The sequence below is a fragment of the Chlorocebus sabaeus genome, chromosome 22, assembly GCF_047675955.1.
Source record: "Chlorocebus sabaeus isolate Y175 chromosome 22, mChlSab1.0.hap1, whole genome shotgun sequence".
Lineage (NCBI taxonomy): Eukaryota > Metazoa > Chordata > Mammalia > Primates > Cercopithecidae > Chlorocebus > Chlorocebus sabaeus.
The window spans coordinates 99,014,573-99,035,791 of NC_132925.1; the positions used below are offsets into that span (position 1 = coordinate 99,014,573).

Genomic DNA, 21,219 nt, shown 5'->3' on the forward strand with positions numbered 1-21,219 from the left:
TCTCCTTCATGATTTGCTGGAGTCTGTAGAGTGAATGTGGATGACGAGGGGAAGCTCCATGGCTTCATGGAAGTCATGTCACCAGTCTGGGCCCCAGTTTTCCTATTTGTAAAGTAAGAGGCTTGTATTCATTGATTTCTGTGGTTCTTTGGAATGCTATCATTCTATCAATTTATAACTAGACCTTTTTTTTCTCCTTATCTAACTGTATCATACTTCAGCCCTCCATTTTGAAAGGAAACTGGGCAACCGTTAAAAACAAACAACTGTCTCTTGGTGTTGACCCGATACCTGATTTTTGTTTGTTTTCATTCAGAGAGAAAGATAACTATGTTTGTGGCCCGTCATCTATGTCTGTGTTTCTTATAATTTTTTTTCAAATTTGCAGCACCATACTATCAGAAGAAGAACTGCAAGCATTGCCTCAGTTTCCCCCAGGTGATCAGCATTTGGGAGGACAAAAATAAAATGGCTTGGTGACATCAAAAAATAAAACAAGTGAACAAATATAATTATTGGCCAATCTTGTGTATAAATGCCTTATTGCTCCCACATCAGCCGGAAACAGACACACACTCAGGACATTCAACTTAGCTGTATTACAAACTGCATCATCAGTTCATATCAGAAAGAGAAAGATACTCTGGGCTCCTGGTGACCAGAGCCCCAGGCTTTAACGACTTTAACCCACGTTTCTGTTATCTGGGTATCTGTCTCCAAGCTTGGGGCCCCTTCCTGACATGATGGTATGCACCGCCTCTGATGGAAGAGGAATTAAAATGTGAGAAAGTTGTGATTGAATGTAATTAGACAAGCTTTACCAGTCCTGGTAAAGAACTCAGAGAACCATCCGTCTGGCCTAAGCAATCTGTTATAATAATGCTTGAAATGTGAAACTATTTAAAATCTAATTTTAAAATCCTATAGAAGGCAATGATGGCATTTTTTAAAGTCAAAGTGAACATTTTAATATTGACATTTGTGGATCTTTCCCAGTGTGGTCACAAAACCACACCGGAAAACACAGACACAGAGCTAACAGAGAATCAAGTAATTCCAGCAGGTATGTGATCCGTGTCAGGCCACTGTGGTTCTTAAAGTAGACCTATAATATACATACTCCATTCACTGAGTTCACTGGCTGCATATCTTAAATTATAGCATAGGTTGGGTGGCTCTCTACCCTTGGAAGAACCAGTACATTATTGGGCAGGCCAGCACTCACCCCACTAAGTAGAGAAAAGGGAATGGACTTACCCCATGTCGGTGATTAGAACCTTGGTTCAACTGTAGTCTGTGAACCAGTTGCATCAGCATCACCTGAGAGCTTGTTAGAATTACCTTCAGTCCTACACCAGACTGAATGAATCAGAACCTGCATTGTTACAAGTTCCTAAAGTGATTCATATGCATGTTAAAGTTGAAAGAACACTGGGGTGAAGCCTCTTTGTCTAGGTAAGATTATTTTCTCCTTGTGAAAGACTGCAAAAAATGGTCACAGATTTCTCCCACTTCTGTTTTCATGTGCCTTTGCTTCCCCCCTTAAGTGGTAGAGTCTATTTCTCTACCCCCTTGAATAGGGGTGCTTAATGTCCTGCTTTGAACAATGAATTGCAGTAGAAGTGATGGTGTTAGAGTGCCAAGTCTGGACCTCAAGCGACCTGGCAGCTTCTGCTCTTGCTCTCTTGAGACCCTGAGAACACTGTGTGAAGAAACCCAGTCCAGCTGGCTGGAGGATGAGAAACCTTGTGGAGAGTAAGGCCCAGAGAAGAGCTGTCACCCATAGCCAGGCATGTAAGTGAGTCATGTTGGATCACCCAGCCCCAGTGGAACTTCCTGATGATAACAGCCACATGAGTGTCCTCAGGAAAACCAACAGAGGAACAGCCCAGCTGATCCTAGCCCAAACTGCTGACCCACAGAATTATGAGGAAAAACTCGTTGTATTAAACCATCAGATTGTATAGGTGCTTTTTATGCATCAATAGATAAATAATGCATTTCTGAACTCTTCAACCAGGGTTGTATGGATTTCCTGAGAACAAACAAGTCCATCTTGGTGAAAGAATCTGCCTTCACTGATGTGAAACTAAAGCTTGGGCAAGTTTACTTCTGGAGAAGAAACGCTGTTGATAGGCTTACACGTGATGATGGAGCAATGGAAATATTAATGCTGGGTGATTAACACAGACTCTACAACCAGTGAGTTCTTTTCAGAACCTCTGGATGACTGTTGCAAAGAAATGAAAGCCATGATCAAAATTTTCTGATATCTGATGTCTAGATTTATGCAGAGACCTCTGGCCTGGCTCTGCCTACTCTCACCCCCGTGCCTTGACCTAGACTCCTAATAGTTTCTGCTCAGATCCAACACCAACCGAAGAAGTGATCCAGGAGTCTTCAATGAGCAGTGCAGAACTGGAAAGCGTCTAAGCTTTGGAGTCACCCTGAACCAAGTTTCAATCCTGACCCCCACCACTCATTCATTAGCTAGGTGATTGGAAAAATAGATTACCTAACTTCTCTGAGACTCAGTCTTCTGATTTGCCAATTGGGATTAAGAATCCTTATCTATCAAGATTGTTGAGATTATTTATCAGAAAAATGATAGCATCTAATGACTGCCCTATAAGTGTGTTCTGCATAAATGAGGCTGGGATGTGAAAGCTATAAAGTCCCTGACAAGTGTAATTTTTGAAAAGAGACAAACCCATCAGTTCCCCTCCACCAACCCCCTTCCACACTTCGAGAGTTCCTAACTTCTAAGTGTCAGGATGTTCTGACTACAGTCTGGCTGTGTTTTTCTGCTGCCTGATTGGCAGCCATTCTGCTTAGAGCCACTTGGAAGGAGGAGGGGGACAGGGTAATCAGCATTCATCTCTGGGCCACCAGGTCAAGTGGGTGCTAATCAGGAAAAATGTTTGGCTATTAAATGCTCCATTGAGTCCTTTAAATATCACCTGATGTGTCATAAATTTGGATTAGCCATAGAAAATCAATCTTCACCATATGCAAATTAACGATGAAATGAGATTCTCCTTGTGAGCCATTGCTGTCCCTCAGCATACCAGTCACTTCAACTTTATTTAACTGGCCTGAATTTCTCTTCCATTTTGCTTCACTTTGTGACTTGAAGCTCATTATCCCTTTGACAGCTTATGGTCAGAGAGCTCTGGGCCTTCAGAGGGACTCAGCTAGTGCTTTCTTGGGTTAGTTTTCTCATTCTCCCTAGCACAGACTCAGGCTGCCACCCCGAATGAACCTGGATGTGCTGGCCTTGTCCCTGACGATTTCCCTAAAATTGGATGTTGAACCTGGTAATGATGCATATGATGCGTGTGTGTGGAGTGTGTGTGTGTGTGTGTGTTTGTACCTATGACTATAAATATGGATTCTAGGAACACATTTAGGAAGTTACCTTTTTCCATTACAAAATAAAATGCTATATTTATCAGTTACTCTTCATGATTCCACAAAACAGTGAAGCTTTGGGATCAAACTTCTTGGAGCTGGGCTGAATATGGAATGGCAAAAAATGGGTAAGCTTTTTACCACGCCTCATACTGCTCTGTTTTAGCCCATGCATTTCCCATATAGTTATATGTGTTATATACAAAGCATATAACTACAGGTAGGGAAATGGAGCAAAAAGCACTGGTGACTTTTCAAGAGAATAAAATGCTGGTATCTGGTTCCAGCAGCCACTGGCTACCCAGGAATTTATTAATAGTCTGCCTTTGTGTTCAGCAAGCTTGCAATAGGATGCAGCTAATTAGCCTGCCTGGGAACCAACTGGCATGGATTAGAATGGGGTGGAATGGAATGACTAATGATAATAAACTGTATACTACTTTATAATTTGCTAAAAAAACTGACAATAAATTATCTCACTAGATCCTTTCAACAGTCCTGTGAGGTTTGCATCAATATTATCCCATTTTACAATATGGAAACTGAGATACAGAGAGGGTAAATTAACATGTGAAAAATCTTTAAAATGTTCATGCCATATGACTAGTAACTACATTTCCAGAAATTTAGCTTGACAAAATAAAAAATCCAAAAATAGATTTATTGATAGATATATATAAAGAAGTTACATATAATAGTGAACATTAAAAATAACCTATATGTCCAAAAAGAAGAAATCACTTAGGTAAATTATAGTAATTCAATATAAACATACGCTTGATAATCTCTAAAAATAAGGTTTCTGAATATCATTTAAAATGTGAAAATAAATTTACTACATAATCTTTAATTTTTAAAAGGAGATAAAACTTTTTATGCTGTGTAATCCCAATTTTGCTATATCTCTGTATATACCTGAAAAATAACATGAAAGAGATATCTTACAATGTTAGTTATGGTTATATCTGTTTCATGAGGTTAATATTGACTTTCCATCTCTTTCTACTTTTCTCTATTTTCCTAATTCTCTATAATATACAAGTATCATAATTTAAAAAGTGACAAACAATAAATAAAATAATAGTAATATAGAAAATTATTTTTAATGTTACTTGAGCAGGAAGAACTAGTGAAAAAAATAGAATATTAAAATGTGAAACACTTGGAGTAGTTTTGAAGGTCAGAGTAAACATATGCCAAATACAGTTATTTTGTCAAAACCATTTTGTTCATTTCTAACTAATTTATCTTTAATAAGATAAACAAGGTTTCAGGAGGCTCTGGCAATGATCCATCTACAAAATCACTGGGTGTTTGGTTCATCCTCGCAATTTTCTATACTTATTTATCCCTCACAAAGCACTGTCAGTGTTTGGGAAAATGATTTTGTGAAACTTGGTAAATGGCTAGGTAAAATATTTCCTTGGATAATGGTGTGCCTGACACTTTAAACATCTGAAAACTCTCAGAGTTATTAGATCTCAGGGAGAGGAGGTCAGATAATGTCTCTGGAGATGGCTCCTATTAGTAGAGCTTTGGATGATGTAAAATACAAGGCAGAGGATGGAGAGAAAATGGTGGGCTGCAAGAGCAGAATTCTAAATAGATACTTAGAAGGAATTTCCAAACAAGCAGCATAGTTCCTACTTCTATCAGAGTAGAGGGAAGAAAATTGATTCTGCAAGGGAAAAGTCCGGCCATCGTGAGGAGACTTCTAATGACACCCAAATTCCTTTCCTCAAAAAAAAAAATTCTTTTTGCTTGAATTGCATTTAAAGCTATAATTTTAGGACTTTTGATTTGGGTACATTTAAATGTTAATGTATGGGGTTTTTAAAAATTTGTAAACTCATTTGGAATGTAGTGAGAGTTTTTTACATTTAATTATTTAATTCTCCTGGAATGTACTTCCTTTTTTTAATGTAAAATCTTTAATATATCTAGAGTGAATATTAATGATTTTATTAATAATCATATCCACTACCACTTATCAGTACTTGCTACATGCCTGGAATTGTGCTAAATCTTTTTACACACATTAGCATACATCATTTGCTTTAAATCTCACAACACTATGCAGATCTGGGGACTGAGCCTCAGAAAGGTCCAGCAGGGACACAGCCAGCAACACACACTCTGATTCCCAACAGCCCATTCCCTTAAACACCTTACTATGATGCCACTTGCATCACAGACCAAGTTGTTACGTCAAGCGTGATTCCTTTCTGAAATTTTTGTTTGGTTCCATTGATCTGTTAGTACAGACTTGCATCTTATTATTTAAACAGCTGATAGGACAAATGCCTCTGATGATTCTACATAATCAAAATTAATCTTGACCATTGTTACCCATACATTCTTCTAGAAGATTTTTTTTTTTTGATGGAGTTTTGCTCTTGTTGCCCAGGCTGGAGTGCAAATGGTTTGATCTCGGCTCACCGCAACCTCTGCCTTCTTGGTTCAAATGAGTCTCCTGCCTCAGCCTTCTGAGTAGCTGGGATTACAGGCATGGACCACCATGCCTGGCTTATTTTGTATTTTTAGTAGAGATGGGGTTTCTCCATATTGGTCAGGCTGGTCTCGAACTCCTGACCTCAGGTGATCTGCCCGCCTCAGCCTCCCAAAGTGCTGGGATTACAGGTGTGAGCCACTGCACCCAGCCCATCTTCTAGAAGATTTTTAAAATAATGTTTATGTTTTAATTATCCAAGTAATACATACTTCTTATTGGCTACTTAGGAAATGTACACAAGTAAGAATAGGAAAAATTAAAATCCCAACCAAAAATGATCACTGTGGTAGCATTTTTGTGAGAATATCATTTACGTATTATCTGTCTCCATTAGAATGTAATCTCCATAAAGCAAGAGTTTATTTCTTTTTATCACTGTTGCATCCCAGTATCGCTAATGGATGGCAAGGTTCACTCTCCAGATCACATGCTCAGGACCAAGGTACTTATTACCCAACCTGCTCCAAGGGCTGGCTTGTATATGAATTCTTCTCTCAGAAGAACCTTCAGCCAAGGGAGCTGCTCTGCCAAAGTTACATCTCCAGAGGTAGCCCACATCCAATGAGCTATGGGTTTGGAGGTACCTAAAGGCCCAGGCCCCTCACCACAACTTGGAACAACTCCAAAGGGCCATTCCAAATCTAGAGCTTTCTGTGGAATTGGCTGGGGCCTATAATGTCCTCCTTCGCTAACTCCCCTACTGATGTTATTCTGAAATTACTCCCCAGTAAACCTCCTGCAGGCTAACTTCTGCCACACAGCTTGTTTCCAGGGAGCATAATCTAAGATAATGTAGAACTGTGCTTGACAAGTGGTTAGCTCAATAATATTTGTTGAATGAATACATGCAGAACTCCCTAGGGGCTCTTTCTTCATTCTTGCTGCTTTAACTCTTCAGCAATGAAACAGAAACTCCACTGGGTCCCCGGGAAGTCAGGAGTCAGTCGTGCAACCATCAACACTATTGCAATGTCTTCCCATTATTGTCTCCTCTATTCTTGATGAAGCCAGGAGCCTCATCCAGTTCTTGTTAACAGCCTAACATAACAGTGGCCAGAGACAAGATCCCAACTTGGCCACCATTTCTGCGTGTCTCTGGATCCTGCCTCCACTAGTCTTTACAAATCTTGAGGCTTATTATCACTGCTTACTGAATCCAAGGAATCTATAGAGATAGAAATCCTGCTCATCCTGCATTTCCTAGTCTCTGCCCAAGCTGCATGGGTCCTAGAGTGGTGGTGAGGATGCTCCCACCTCAGTGTGTTGTATAGATAAGGGTACTTCATGATTGGAAGTGCATGGTCATTCAACCTTCTGATCTTAGTTTCATCCACATGTCTACTTTTTGAGAGCATCATTTGCAAACAGAACGACTGTTGGGACAGGACTAGGACAGCCAACAGAGTCAACATGCCTCTGTTCTTGGTCAAGTCTTCACCTACTCTCCTATTGAAATCATTCTTTGTTCTATCTGAGGCCAGATAGAAACAGAGCTTGAAATTGGAGATTTATGATAAGTTAATTTATTGAAGATGATTCTCAGGGGAAGGGAATAAGGGAAGCAGGGCAGGGGAGGAGAAGGAGCTAAGCAAGGATGTGGTCTCAGCACGAGTCAATTGCACCACAGAGTTGTCCCACCTAGAGGTTCAAGGATCCAGCCTTTTATACCTCATGCAAGCTAGCCATTGGCTATGGGCTATCCCCAGAGGAGGAGTGGGAAGCATAACCTTCCAGGCAAGGCAGCTTCCAGTCAGTCAAGGGCAATTCTCTCAAGAAAGGTGTAACTGTGAGCCATTAGCAGCCCAATACTCTCAGCAGGTGGATATGGGTGTTCCAACAATATTCACTACAGGGGTCTTGCTCCCTCTCCTAACAGGTGGCTTCCATCACAATGATCCCTGTGTTTCAAACATAGTTTAGTAACTTTGCCTAAAAAGGGAAAATGTTATACCTCCTTCACATTTCCCCAGAGAGTTCCTCCATTCTTGTATACATTTAGGATCCCAGAAAAATAAGCAAATGGAGGCTCTATGCCTACCCACCCTCTTATCTCCTCTCATCAGCAGTATCCAAGTTCCAAATGCTCATGGTACATTTGCTTACAAAGCCCAGCTTCATAAGAAGGGAGAGCTGATAAATATTTAACAACTGGCTCTCCAAAGAGAAAAACCTTAAGTTGTAAGCATTTGTCACTTTCTGTGGTGTAAATACTCCCATGTGATCAGTTTTAAGCTAACATAGTGAAGTCACTGAACAAAGTGTTGGAAATAAAAATGCCGTAGCACACAATCATGCAACATGTTCACCATAAGTTCACATAAATCACCTCAAAAGCATAGAAATAGTAAAACATAATAAGTAATTAATTTTGAGTATATATTACATTTTTCCTTTTTTATTATTTTTTAAAATATTATATACCCTATAATCAACAGCTTAATAAACTTTAACACATGTATAAATATGTGTAACCATCATCACAATCAAGATTCAGGATATTTGGTAGAAGACAGCTCTAGTATGCCCCAATTCTTGAAAATTTTCCATTAACATGTACATACGTATGTGTATATTTTCTCAAAACATTCTAATTCATGTATTCAAGAAGATACTGCATGCTAGGTTACAATGATAAGCAAAAAAGACTAATCTCTGCCTTTACAGAAACAGGCATTAATCATATGATCATACAAAAAAATACAATTAAAAACTTATTTTTAAAAATCTGAGGAAAATGCTATGAAGGAAAGTCACAAGAACAAATTCCTAGAAGTGAAATTACTGAGTCAAAGAGTAGCGTATTTGCAAGGCGTTTGGCGTATGTTGCCAAATTGCCCTCCAGGAAAATCATTCCAATTTACATTTCTACAAACATTGTATAAGCAATGTATATTTCCTCCTACCCTTGCCAATACTACAGAGTATCTTTTTTTCAGCTATTTTTATTCTGATATGTTAAATTTTTTTTAATTTTGCATTTTTAATTACATTTTTGTCTTCCTTTTTGATCCAGTCTTTTCATTTTTTAGAAATTTTCTATTGGAGTATTCACCTTTATTTTATAGAAATGGGAAAGCTTTGTATAATTTGAGGCAGAGACCTATTTTCAATTATCAGGGTAATATGTTTTACAGGAAGTTAGACATACTTCTTTCAAAGAGGAACAGGTTAGGAAAACAAAAGTGCACGACCTGTAAGGTCTGTAGGACCTGGCCCAAGTACACGTGTGCAGCCTATGCCCTCCATGTTTTCCATCTCACTCCACCCACATTGGCTGCCTTTTGGTTCCCCAAAGTTTCAGTTTTCTAATTTTTGTGCATCAGTAATTTAGTTTTACCTCATTTTAAACTAGTTTCATACTTAAGCTCTTACTTTTTCACCCCCTCTTGTTTGGTTGAACTAATAGTTTCTACAAGAAGACTACATGGATCAGAGATATTTTGAAGAGTTTATCTGATAAAGTCATGTGCCTTTGCACATGGAAGACACTTTATTGGGTATGAAATTCACGATCTTTTTCCAAAGTCTCTAGGTAAGATGATCCAGAAGATTCTGACATTTAGCATTGAAGAGATGAGTCCTGTTAGGGTAATTTGTTGTTATTGTTCTGCATGACCCCTTATGAATTTTTTCTCTTACAATTAAAAAATGACAATTTAGATACTGTCTTTATCTAGCTGGTACAGTTCTGTTTTATTGGTTTTGCCTGACAGGGAAAGCTTACTTTAAAGCTGCATGCAGAAGTCTTTCCTTAACTCACTAATGTTTTATTCTGTTATGTTGTTAATTATTGGTCTGCATTCTTCTGTAATGCTTACCAAAATCTGCAAGTACATATTTATTTGTGTATTTGCTTCTGTACTATCTAATTAGATAGAAACTTAATTGAAGGAAGTAATCACATTTAATACGCTCATTGCAGCCTATGCAGCACATAGCACAGTGCACAGCACATGGTAGATAGCTCAATAAATACGTGTTGAATGTATGGGTGAACTAGTATTGGTTTTGTTTCATTATGTCTTGCCTTCTTCAAGCAAACCAATTATCTTTGTATTCATTGTTCTATATTTATGATTTTTTTTTCCTTCAGTGTCACTTTTTAGTATATTTCTTTGCATTCTGGGAGAGTATCTTTAGTTTAACATGTTACTATTTATATTTCCCTTGACATAACTTCCCTATACCAACAATATAAAGAAGTATAGAACATATTTATAGAAGTATATAACAATATAAAACAATACATAACATAAGTTCCGATTTCAATGGAGATAATTGGTTTTGTTGCTGAGATTTTAGTTTCCATGCAATACTTCCTTCTCATTCATTTCTTTTATTTCACTTTCTTTTCTTCTCTTTTTGTTGCCTTATCACCTTAGCCTGCTCTCTATGACTTTATGCTATTGATTCCTAGAGACTCTGTGTTAGTCCTTTCTTACACTGCTACAAAGAAATTCCTTAGGCTGAGTAATTTATAAGGAAAAGAGGTTTAATAGGCTCACAGTTCTGCAAGCTATACAAGCATGGCACCACTATTTGCTTGGCTTCTGATAAGAGTGTCAGGAAGCTTACAATCATGGTGGAAGGTGAAGTGGGAGCAGGCACATCACATAGCAAGGCCGGAGCAAGTGAGAGAAGGGAGAGGTCCCAGACTCTTTTAAATAGCCAGATCTTGCATGAACTAACTGAGCAAGAGCAAGCTTCTCATGAAGGGGATGGTGCTAAAGCATATAGGAGGGATCTGTCCCCATGATTCAGTCACCTCTCAGCAGGCCCCACCTCCAACATTGGTAATCACCCTTCAACATGAGATTTGAAGGAGGCAAACATCCAAATCATATCAGACTCCATACTTAGCACTCTATTAAGAATGCTGACTAATTTCTCAGTTTTTTTCCCCTCTGGGTCCTATAACAGATCATTTTCAGAAGCGTGCTCATCCCTTGAATCTTCTAGATGTAATTCCATTTCCTTTTCCTTCAGTATTTTTTGAAAAACCCAGAAGTTGGTATTTTTCTCTCTATCCTCAAACAGGGTAGATCCATAAATATGAGGGTGAATAGATTTCCTTGGTTTCTACCAATTTTTTTTTTTCAAATCTCTGTCTGAAGGACATGTTAAGGTCAGCAACAGCCAGTGCCAGTTTTAGGAAGCCTTTTGTGAAACACTCTACCTGCCTAGTTATCTGTGTTCTAAATCATGTATCACATGAAAACAGTAATTCTATAGGTAGACTTTTTTTTTTTTTTTAATTATACTTTGAGTTCTAGGGTACATGTGAATAACATGCAGGTTTGTTACATATGTATACTTGTGCCATGTTGGCGTGCTGCACCCATCAACTTGTCATTTACATCAGGTATAACTCCCAATGCAATCCCTCCCCACTCCCCGCTCCCCATGATAGGCGCCAGTGTATGATGTTCCCCTTCCCGAGTCCAAGTGATCTCATTGTTCAATTCCCACCTATGAGTGAGAACATGCAGTGTTTGGTTTTCTGTTCTTGCGATAGTTTGCTGAGAATGATGGTTTCCAGCTGCATCCATGTCCCTACAAAGGACACAAACTCATCCTTTTTTATGGCTGCATAGTATTCCATGGTGTATATGTGCCACATTTTCTTAATCCAGTCTGTCACTGATGGACATTTGGGTTGATTCCAAGTCTTTCCTATTGTGAATAGTGCCGCAATATACATACATGTGCATGTGTCTTTATAGCAGCATGATTTATAATCCTTTGGGTATATCCCCAGTAATGGGATGGCTGGGTCATATGGTACATCTAGTTCTAGATCCTTGAGGAATCGCCATACTGTTTTCCATAATGGTTGAACTAGTTTACAATACCACCAACAGTGTAAAAGTGTTCCTATTTCTCCACATCCTCTCCAGCACCTGTTGCTTCCTGACTTTTTAATGATTGCCATTCTAACTGGTGTGAGATGGTATCTCATTGTGGTTTTGATTTGCATTTCTCTGATGGCCAGTGATGATGAGCATTTTTTCATCTGTCTGTTGGCTGTATGAATGTCTTCTTTTAAGAACTGTCTGTTCATATCCTTTGCCCACTTTTCGATGGGGTTGTTTTTTTCTTGTAAATTTGTTTGAGTACTTCGTAGGTTCTGGATATTAGCCCTTTGTCAGATGAGTAGATTGCAAAAATTTTCTCCCATTCTATAGGTTGCCTGTTCATTCTGATGGTAGTTTCTTTTGCTGTGCAGAAGCTCTTTAGTCTAATTAGATCCCATTTGTCAATTTGGGCTTTTGTTGCCGTTGCTTTTGGTGTTTTAGACATGAAGTCCTTGCCCATGCCTATGTCCTGAATGGTATTACCTAGGTTTTCTTCTAGGGTTTTTATGGTATTAGGTCTAACATTTAAGTCTCTAATCCATCTTGAATTAATTTTCATATAAGGAGTAAGGAAATGATCCAGTTTCAGCTTTCTACTTATGGCTAGCCAATTTTCCCAGCACCATTTATTAAATAGGGAATCCTTTCCCCATTTCTTGTTTCTCTCAGGTTTGTCAAAGATCAGATGACTGTAGATGTGTGGTATTATTTCTGAGGACTCTGTTCTGTTCCATTGGTCTATATCTCTGTTTTGGTACCAGTACCATGCTGTTTTGGTTACTGTGGCCTTGTAGTATAGTTTGAAGTCAGGTAGCGTGATGCCTCCAGCTTTGTTCTTTTGACTTAGGATTGTCTTGGAGATGCGGGCTCTTTTTCGGTTCCGTATGAACTTTAAAGCAGTTTTTTCCAATTCTGTGAAGAAAGTCATCAGTAGCTTGATGGGGATGTCATTGAATCTATAAATTACCTTGGGCAGTATGGCCATTTTCACGATATTGATTCTTCCTATCCATGAGCATGATATGTTCTTCCATTTGTTTGTGTCCTCTTTTATTTCACTGAGCAGTGGTTTGTAGTTCTCCTTGAAGAGGTCGTTTACATCCCTAGTAAGTTGGATTCCTAGGTATTTCATTCTCTTTGAAGCAATTGTGAATGGAAGTTCATTCCTGATTTGGCTCTCTGTTTGTCTGTTACTGGTGTATAAGAATGCTTGTGATTTTTGCACATTAATTTTGTATCCTGAGACTTTGCTGAAGTTTCTTACCAGCTTAAGGAGATTTTGGGCTGAGACAATGGGGTTTTCTAAATATACAATCATGTCATCTGCAAAGAGGGACAATTTGACTTCTTCTTTTCCTAACTGAATACCCTTGATTTCTTTCTCTTGCCTGATTGCCCTAGCCAGAACTTCCAACACTATGTTGAATAGGAGTGGTGAGAGAGGGCATCCCTGTCTTGTACCAGTTTTCAAAGGGAATTTTTCCAGTTTTTGCCCATTGAGTATGATATTGGCTGCGGGTTTGTCATAAATAGCTCTTATTATTTTGAGATACGTTCCATCAATACCGAATTTATAGAGTGTTTTTAGCATGAAGGGCTGTTGAATTTTGTCAAAAGCCTTTTCTGCATCTATTGAGATAATCATGTGGTTTTTGTCTTTGGTTCTGTTTATATGCTGGATTACGTTGATTGATTTGCGTATGTTGAACCAGCCTTGCATCCCACGGATGAAGCCCACTTGATCATGGTGGATAAGCTTTTTGATGTGCTGCTGGATCCGGTTTGCCAGTATTTTATTGAGGATTTTTGCATCGATGTTCATCAGGGATATTGGTCTAAAATTCTCTTTTTTTGTTGTGTCTCTGCCAGGCTTTGGTATCAGGATGATGTTGGCCTCATAAAATGAGTTAGGGAGGATTCCCTCTTTTTCTATTGATTGGAATAGTTTCAGAAGGAATGGTACCAGCTCCTCCTTGTACCTCTGGTAGAATTCAGCTGTGAATCCATCTGGTCCTGGACTTTTTTTGGTTGGTAGGCTATTAATTATTGCCTCAATTTCAGAGCCTGCTATTGGTCTATTCAGGAATTCACCTTCTTCCTGGTTTAGTCTTGGGAGAGTGTAAGTGTCCAGGAAATTATCCATTTCTTCTAGATTTTCTAGTTTATTTGCGTAGAGGTGTTTATAGTATTCTCTGATGGTAGTTTGTATTTCTGTGGGGTCGGTGGTGATATCCCCTTTATCATTTTTTATTGCATCTATTTGATTCTTCTCTCTTTTCTTCTTTATTAGTCTTGCTAGTGGTCTATCAATTTTGTTGATCTTTTCAAAAAACCAACTCCTGGATTCATTGATTTTTTGGAGGGTTTTTTGTGTCTCTATCTCCTTCAGTTCTGCTCTGATCTTAGTTATTTCTGGCCTTCTGCTAGCTTTTGAATGTGTTTGCTCTTGCTTCTCTAGTTCTTTTAGTTGTGATGTTAGAGTGTCAATTTTAGATCTTTCCTGCTTTCTCTTGTGGGCATTTAGTGCTATAAATTTCCCTCTACACACTGCTTTAAATGTGTCCCAGAGATTCTGGTATGTTGTATCTTTGTTCTCATTGGTTTCAAAGAACATCTTTATTTCTGCCTTCATTTCATTATGTACCCAGTAGTCATTCAGGAGCAGGTTATTCAGTTTCCATGTAGCTGAGCGGTTTTGATTGAGTTTCTTAGTCCTGAGTTCTAGTTTGATTGCACTGTGTTCTGAGAGACTGTTATAATTTCTGTTCTTGTACATTTGCTGAGGAGTGCTTTACTTCCAATTATGTGGTCAGTTTTGGAATAAGTGTGATGTGGTGTTGAGTAGAATGTATATTCTGTTGATTTGGGGTGGAGAGTTCTGTAGACGTCTATTAGGTCTGCTTGCTGCAGAGATGAGTTCAATTCCTGGATATCCTTGTTAACTTTCTGTCTCGTTGATCTGTCTAATGTTGACAGTGGAGTGTTGAAGTCTCCCATTATTATTGTATGGGAGTCTAAGTCTCTTTGTAAGTCTTTAAGGACTTGCTTTATGAATCTGGGTGCTCCTGTATTGGGTGCATATATATTTAGGACAGTTAGCTCTTCCTGTTGAATTGATCCCTTTACCATTATGTAATGGCCTTCTTTGTCTCTTTTGATCTTTGATGGTTTAAAGTCTGTTTTATCAGAGACTAGGATTGCAACCCCTGCTTTTTTTTGTTTTCCATTTGCTTGGTAGATCTTCCTCTATCCCTTTATTTTGAGTCTATGTATGTCTCTGCATGTGAGATGGGTCTCCTGAATACAGCAGACTGATGGGTCTTGACTCTTCATCCAGTTTGCCAGTCTGTGTCTTTTAATTGGAGCATTTAGTCCATTTACATTTAAGGTTAAGATTGTTATGTGTGAACTTGATCCTGCCATGATGATATTAACTGGTTATTTTGCTCGTTAGTTGATGCAGTTTCTTCCTAGCCTCGATGGTCTTTACATTTCCTCATGTTTTTGCAATGGCTGGTACCGGTTGTTCCTTTCCATGTTTAGTGCTTCCTTCAGGGTCTCTTGTAAGGCAGGCCTGGTGGTGACAAAATCTCTAAGCATTTGCTTATCTGTAAAGGATTTTATTTCTCCTTCACTTATGAAACTTAGTTTGGCTGGATATGAAATTCTGGGTTTAAAATTCTTTTCTTTAAGAATGTTGAATATTGGCCCCCACTCTCTTCTGGCTTGTAGAGTTTCTGCTGAGAGATCTGCTGTTAGTCTGATGGGCTTCCCTTTGTGTGTAACTTGACCTTTCTCTCTGGCTGCCCTTAAGATTTTTTCCTTCATTTCAACATTGGTGAATCTGGCAATTATGTGTCTTGGAGTTGCTCTTCTCGAGGAGTATCTTTGTAGCGTTCTCTGTATTACCTGAATTTGAATGTTGGCCTGCCCTACTAGGTTGGGGAAGTTCTCCTGGATGATACCCTGAAGAGTGTTTTCCAACTAGGTTTCATTTTCCCCCTCACTTTCAGGCACTCCAATCAGACGTAGATTTGGTCTTTTTACATAATCCTATACTTCTTGCAGGCTTTGTTCATTTCTTTTTCTTCTTTTTTCTTTAGGTTTCTCTTCTCACTTCATTTCATTCATTTGATCCTCAATGGCTGATACTCTTTCTTCCAGTTGATCGAGTTGGTTACTGAAGCTTGTGCATTTGTCAGGTATTTCTCTTGTCATAGTTTTCATCTCTGTCCATTCGTTTATGGCCTTCTCTGCATTAATTATTCTAGTTATCAATTCTTCCACTCTTTTTTCAAGATTTTTAGTTTCTTTGCGCTGGGTACGTAATTCCTCCTTTAGCTCTGAGAAGTTTGATGGACTAGAGCCTTCTTCTCTCATCTCGTCAAAGTCATTCTCCATCCAGCTTTGATCCATTGCTGGAGATGAGCTGCATTCCTTTGCAGGGGGCGATGCACTCTTATTTTTTGAATTTCCAGCTTTTCTGCCCTGCTTTTTCCCCATCTTTGTGGTTTTATCTGCCTCTGGTCTTTGATGATGGTGACATACTGATGGGGTTTTGGTGTGGGTGTCCTTCCGGTTTGTTAGTTTTCCTTCTAACAGTCAGGACCCTCAGCTGTAGGTCTGTTGGAGATTGCTTGAGGTCCACTCCAGACCCTGTTTGCCTGGGTATCAGCAGCAGAGGCTGCAGAAGATAGAATATTGCTGAACAGCGAGTGTACCTGTCTGATTCTTGCTTTGGAAGCTTCCTCTCAGGGGTGTACTCCACCGTGTGAGGTGTCGGGTGTCAGTCTGCCCCTAGTGGAGGATGTCTCCCAGTTAGGCTACTCAGGGGGTCAGGGACCCACTTGAGCAGGCAGTCTGTCCGTTCTCAGATCTCAACCTCCATGTTGGGAGATCCACTGCTCTCTTCAAAGCTGTCAGACAGAGTCGTTTGCCTCTGCAGAGGTTTCAGCTGCTTTTTGTTGTTGTTGTTGTTGTTGTTGTTTAGCTGTGCCCTGTCCCCAGAGGTGGAGTCTACAGAGACAGGCAGGACTCCTTGAGCTGCTGTGAGCTCCACCCAGTTGGAGCTTCCCAGCCACTTTGTTTATCTACTTAAGCCTCAGCAATGGCGGGCGCCCCTCCTTCAGCCTCACTGCTGCCTTGCTGCAAGATTGCAGACTGCTGTGCTAGCAATGAGGGAGGCTCTGTGGGTGTGGGACCCTCCCGGCCAGGTGTGGGATATAGTCTCCTGGTGTGCGCGTTTGCTAAGATCCTTGGTAGAGCGCAGTATTGGGGTGGGAGTTACCCGATTTTCCAGGTGTTGTGTGTCTCAGTTCCCCTGGCTAGGAAAAGGGATTCTCTTCCCCCTTGCGCTTCCCAGGTGAGGCGATGCCTCGCCCTGCTTCAGCTCTCACTTATCGGGCTGCAGCAGCTGGCCAGCACTGATTGTCCAGCACTCCCTAGTGAGATAAACCCAGTACCTCAGTTGAAAATGCAGAAATCACCTGTCTTCTGTGTCGCTCGCGCTGGGAGTTGGAGACTGGAGCTGTTCCTATTCGGCCATCTTGCTCCACCCTATCTATAGGTAGACTTTTATTAGGTTTATTTTCTGTTCTCTGTACAGCCAGTGGTGTTTCTCTGGTGGTTACACCTCTCAGAATTGGTTACCTCATTTCCGTTATAAATTTCATCACTACCATCATAAGCAACCATCAATGTTTCAGGTGTAGTTAGTGTCTGGGATTCGCAGTCTCTGCCTAGAAGTGGAAAGACAAGGTAACAGAAGCAAGGTGGGGACAGAGGAGAGGGATGGAAATACAAAGTTACAAAAAGAAGATAATTGTTCTTGTTTCATGGAGAAGCCCTCAAGAAGGCCAGTGGGCAATGGCTCTGGAACTCTGGCATATTCATTAAGTGTATGCTTATGCACTACTCTCAGGCTATCTCTGTTTTATGAGAAACGTGGAGAAGTTCTTTATGGCACTGGAGTCAGACAGGATTTCTTGACCAAGACCTCCCACAAAGTACAAATTAGGAAAAAGTGATGAATTTTATTATCACATAGAAAGTCAAACTTCTGTTTAATTATAATCTCCCTAATTAAAGTAAAAAGACAAACCAGAGAGTGGGAAAAGATATTTGCAATATGCATGCCTGACATACATAAAGAACTTCTGCATGTCATTTAGAAAGAGATCATGAACCCAACAGAAAAATGGGCAAAAAATATGAGCAGGCAATGAACATAGGAGAAAACCAATGGATCAAAAAAACCTAGGATAAGGTGCTTAACTTCACCAGTTATCAAAGAAATACAAACAAAAGCCATGAAGCACTATTTTGCACCTATCACTTTGACATTTTAAGTCTTATAATACCAAGTGTTTGCAAGACTACAGCTTACCAAACATCTTATTAACTGCTTATCAAAGTATAAATTGGCACAGCCTTTAGGAAGGTCATTGGCAAAGTCCTATAAAAAGTGAGTTGCACTTAACCCTGCAATTAACAATTCTACTTCTAGGTATACACTCTAGAGCTTTGCAAACTAGAGCATGCATAAGAATCACCTGAAGGGCCTGTTAAAACACAGAGTCCTGGGACCTAACCCTAGAGTTTCTGATTCAGTATGTCTGGGGTGGGGCCTGAGAATTTGCATTGCTAACCAGTTCCCAGATGATGCTACTGGTCCAGGAACCACACTTTGAAAATCAATGCCCTTACAGAACTCTTACGCATATGCACAAGGTTTATGTACAACCATGTCCATTGTAGTAACATTTGTTGCAGCAAAAAAATACCAGAAAACAATGTAAATATTCATTGACAGAGCAGATAAATATACTGTGATATAGTCACATGCTGGGAAAGAATTCTGCAATTTAAATGAACAAACTAGATTTCCACGCAGATTGAGAGTCACAGCCTTTCTAACAAGTTTTAGAATCAAATTGTTACAATCCATTTTGGTTGCATCACTTATTCATTCACAATTTCATTGATTTGTGTTTTCTATCTTTTGTTTTGTTAAACTGGTCAGAATATTTTCTGTTTTATTGTTTTGCCTTTTTCAGAGAACCAGCTTTTAAAGGTATTTATCAGTTCTTCTGCTTTTCTGCTTTCTAATTAATTAATGTCTGCATTTTATCATCATTAATTTCTTTTCTTTTCTTTATTTGATGTTCTTTTTAGAGCTTATTGAATGGAATCAGGAGCTCATTTATTTTCATTCTGTCTGTTTATTAATGGCAGCATTTAGGGCTACTGATTTCCCATTTGGTAATGCTTTGGGGCCCATTCCACAAATGTTGCTATGTTATTAATTATTCCTATTATTCTAATTATAGTTTGAATTTTCTCTTTGACCCAAGAGTTTTAAAGGATAGCATTTTAAAAATTTCCATGTATTTAGAGGTTTTTGTTATTACTTTAAATCTTGTGGCATTATGAACAAAGAGTGTGGAATAGTGTGTGTGTGTCTCTGTGTCTGTGGGTATTCTATATGCAATAAAAAAGAATATATATTCTCTATTTAGAGAACACAAAGATCCTTGGACGCTTATTTAATAATTTTTATTGATTTATTATTCAAATCCTCTATCATAATTAATGGTTTGCATAATCTTTCAAAGACTCAGATAGAGCCTGTATAATTAAATAGGAGAGTGTAACCACTGATATTTCTTCAGTTGATCTCCTTTCTTCTTTGATCTCACTTCTATTTTCTGCTTTATGGGCTCTGCCTGCCTATGGGTGTCAATGAGGGTCATTGTTATGGACTGAATTGTGTTACCCCAAATTTATATACTGAGGCCTTAAAACTCCATGTGACTATAATTTGGAGATAAGGCCTGTAAGGAAGTAATAAGGTAAATGAAGTCATAAGGATAGGCCTCTAATCCAGTAGGACTGTGGTTTTATAAGAAAAGGAAGAGACACCAGTGCTCTCTCTTCACATGTGTGCAGAGGAAAAACCATGTGAGGACACAGTGAGGAGGTGGCCATTTGCAAGCCAAAGAGAGAAGCCTCTGGAGAAACCAACCCTTCTGGCACCTTAGTCTTGAACTTCCAGCTTCCAGAATTGTGAGAAAATGAATTTCTGTCATTTAAGCCTTCTGGCCTACAATATTTTGTTATTGCAGCCCAAGCTATCTAATACAGTTACATTAACATTAATAACCCAAATTTATCAGCACTTGACCATACATATTTGTGGAAGACCTTAGTTTCCTCTCCAAAGGCTCCTACCCACCCAGTATTTCTGAGAGTCACAGGGAGTATCACATGGGCTTGTTTCCTGTAGGTACTGTACAGCCCTCAAATCTCTCCCTGGGCACAACAGTTTCCCACCAACTTCTGCTGCTGTCTGAGCCTCTAGATGGACACTGCAGGCTCTTGGCACAGATTGGCAGGGTTCCTCTCTCTGTTTCACTAAGAACCCTGGGGCACCTGAGCCCCTAAAATGACCAGGATTTTTTGTAGCTTGTGGATAGTATCCACTTTGTAGAGAACCAACTCAGAACACAGTCATGTGAAATAAAATAATAACAATAATGTATGTAATCATCATACACGTTTTACTATTTTAATATAAAATATGAACAATATTTACATGAAACTGATATTATTTTGTATTATTTACTTTTCTACAACAAAAGGCTATTGTTTAAACAAAACAACAGCAGGACTAGCTAACAGCAGCATTGAGCAAATAATCGTAAGACCAATAAAATAAATATGTAATAAAATATAACATTTTTATAATTTTTTTCTATCTTCTGATAGGGCAACTTATTTAAACTCTTTTTTTTTAAAAAGCTTTGAAATCAATATTCAAATTTTATAGGCTATATTGTGTATTCTTAACATACATAAATGTAGGACTTCTGAAAAGAAACAGATAATATAATGATAGTTATTAAAGAGACATTACCTGTATTTAATAAAAAATAGCAATGAAATTTTTCTTTTGGTTCCATGATACAATAGGGTATTTTTATCCTTGATTTTTCTTTGCCAATAATACTTTTCTGAACTCCCTGGAACCTTTAGGATATTTTTTCTTTTCTTTTATGTAGGGGTAAAACTGAATATAGTCAAACATAAGAGTTACTTTGACTTGTAGTTCTGTTCTTATCAAATGTATGCTATACGGATTCTGATATAGGTTCAATGTGATGACATCAAGCTAAATATACCTTCAAGTCTCAGTGAAAGTGTTTGGCACGGGTTACTTAATATAATAAAAATATTTTGCTTACTAGCAGCAGCAGGTTTTTAGATTGATAGGAATTAGTTTCTAGCTCTTTAAAACAAGCCCGTATTTACCAAATGGATGGACATTTGTGGAGATCTGGAAAGTAATTCCTACAAGCTGTTGTTGGTTTTCAGGATAAGATGCATTTTTTGATACAAATGCATTTTTGATAGAAAGTATGACCATTGGTAAGAGCTGAAAAA

At 38.8% G+C, this 21,219-nt stretch overlaps 1 pseudogene; it reads left to right on the forward strand.

The window, feature by feature from the left end:
- The first annotated feature begins 936 nt into the window (after nucleotides 1–936).
- Nucleotides 937–21,219, forward strand: part of LOC140709760 (uncharacterized) — a 31,176-nt pseudogene continuing 10,893 nt past the window's right edge.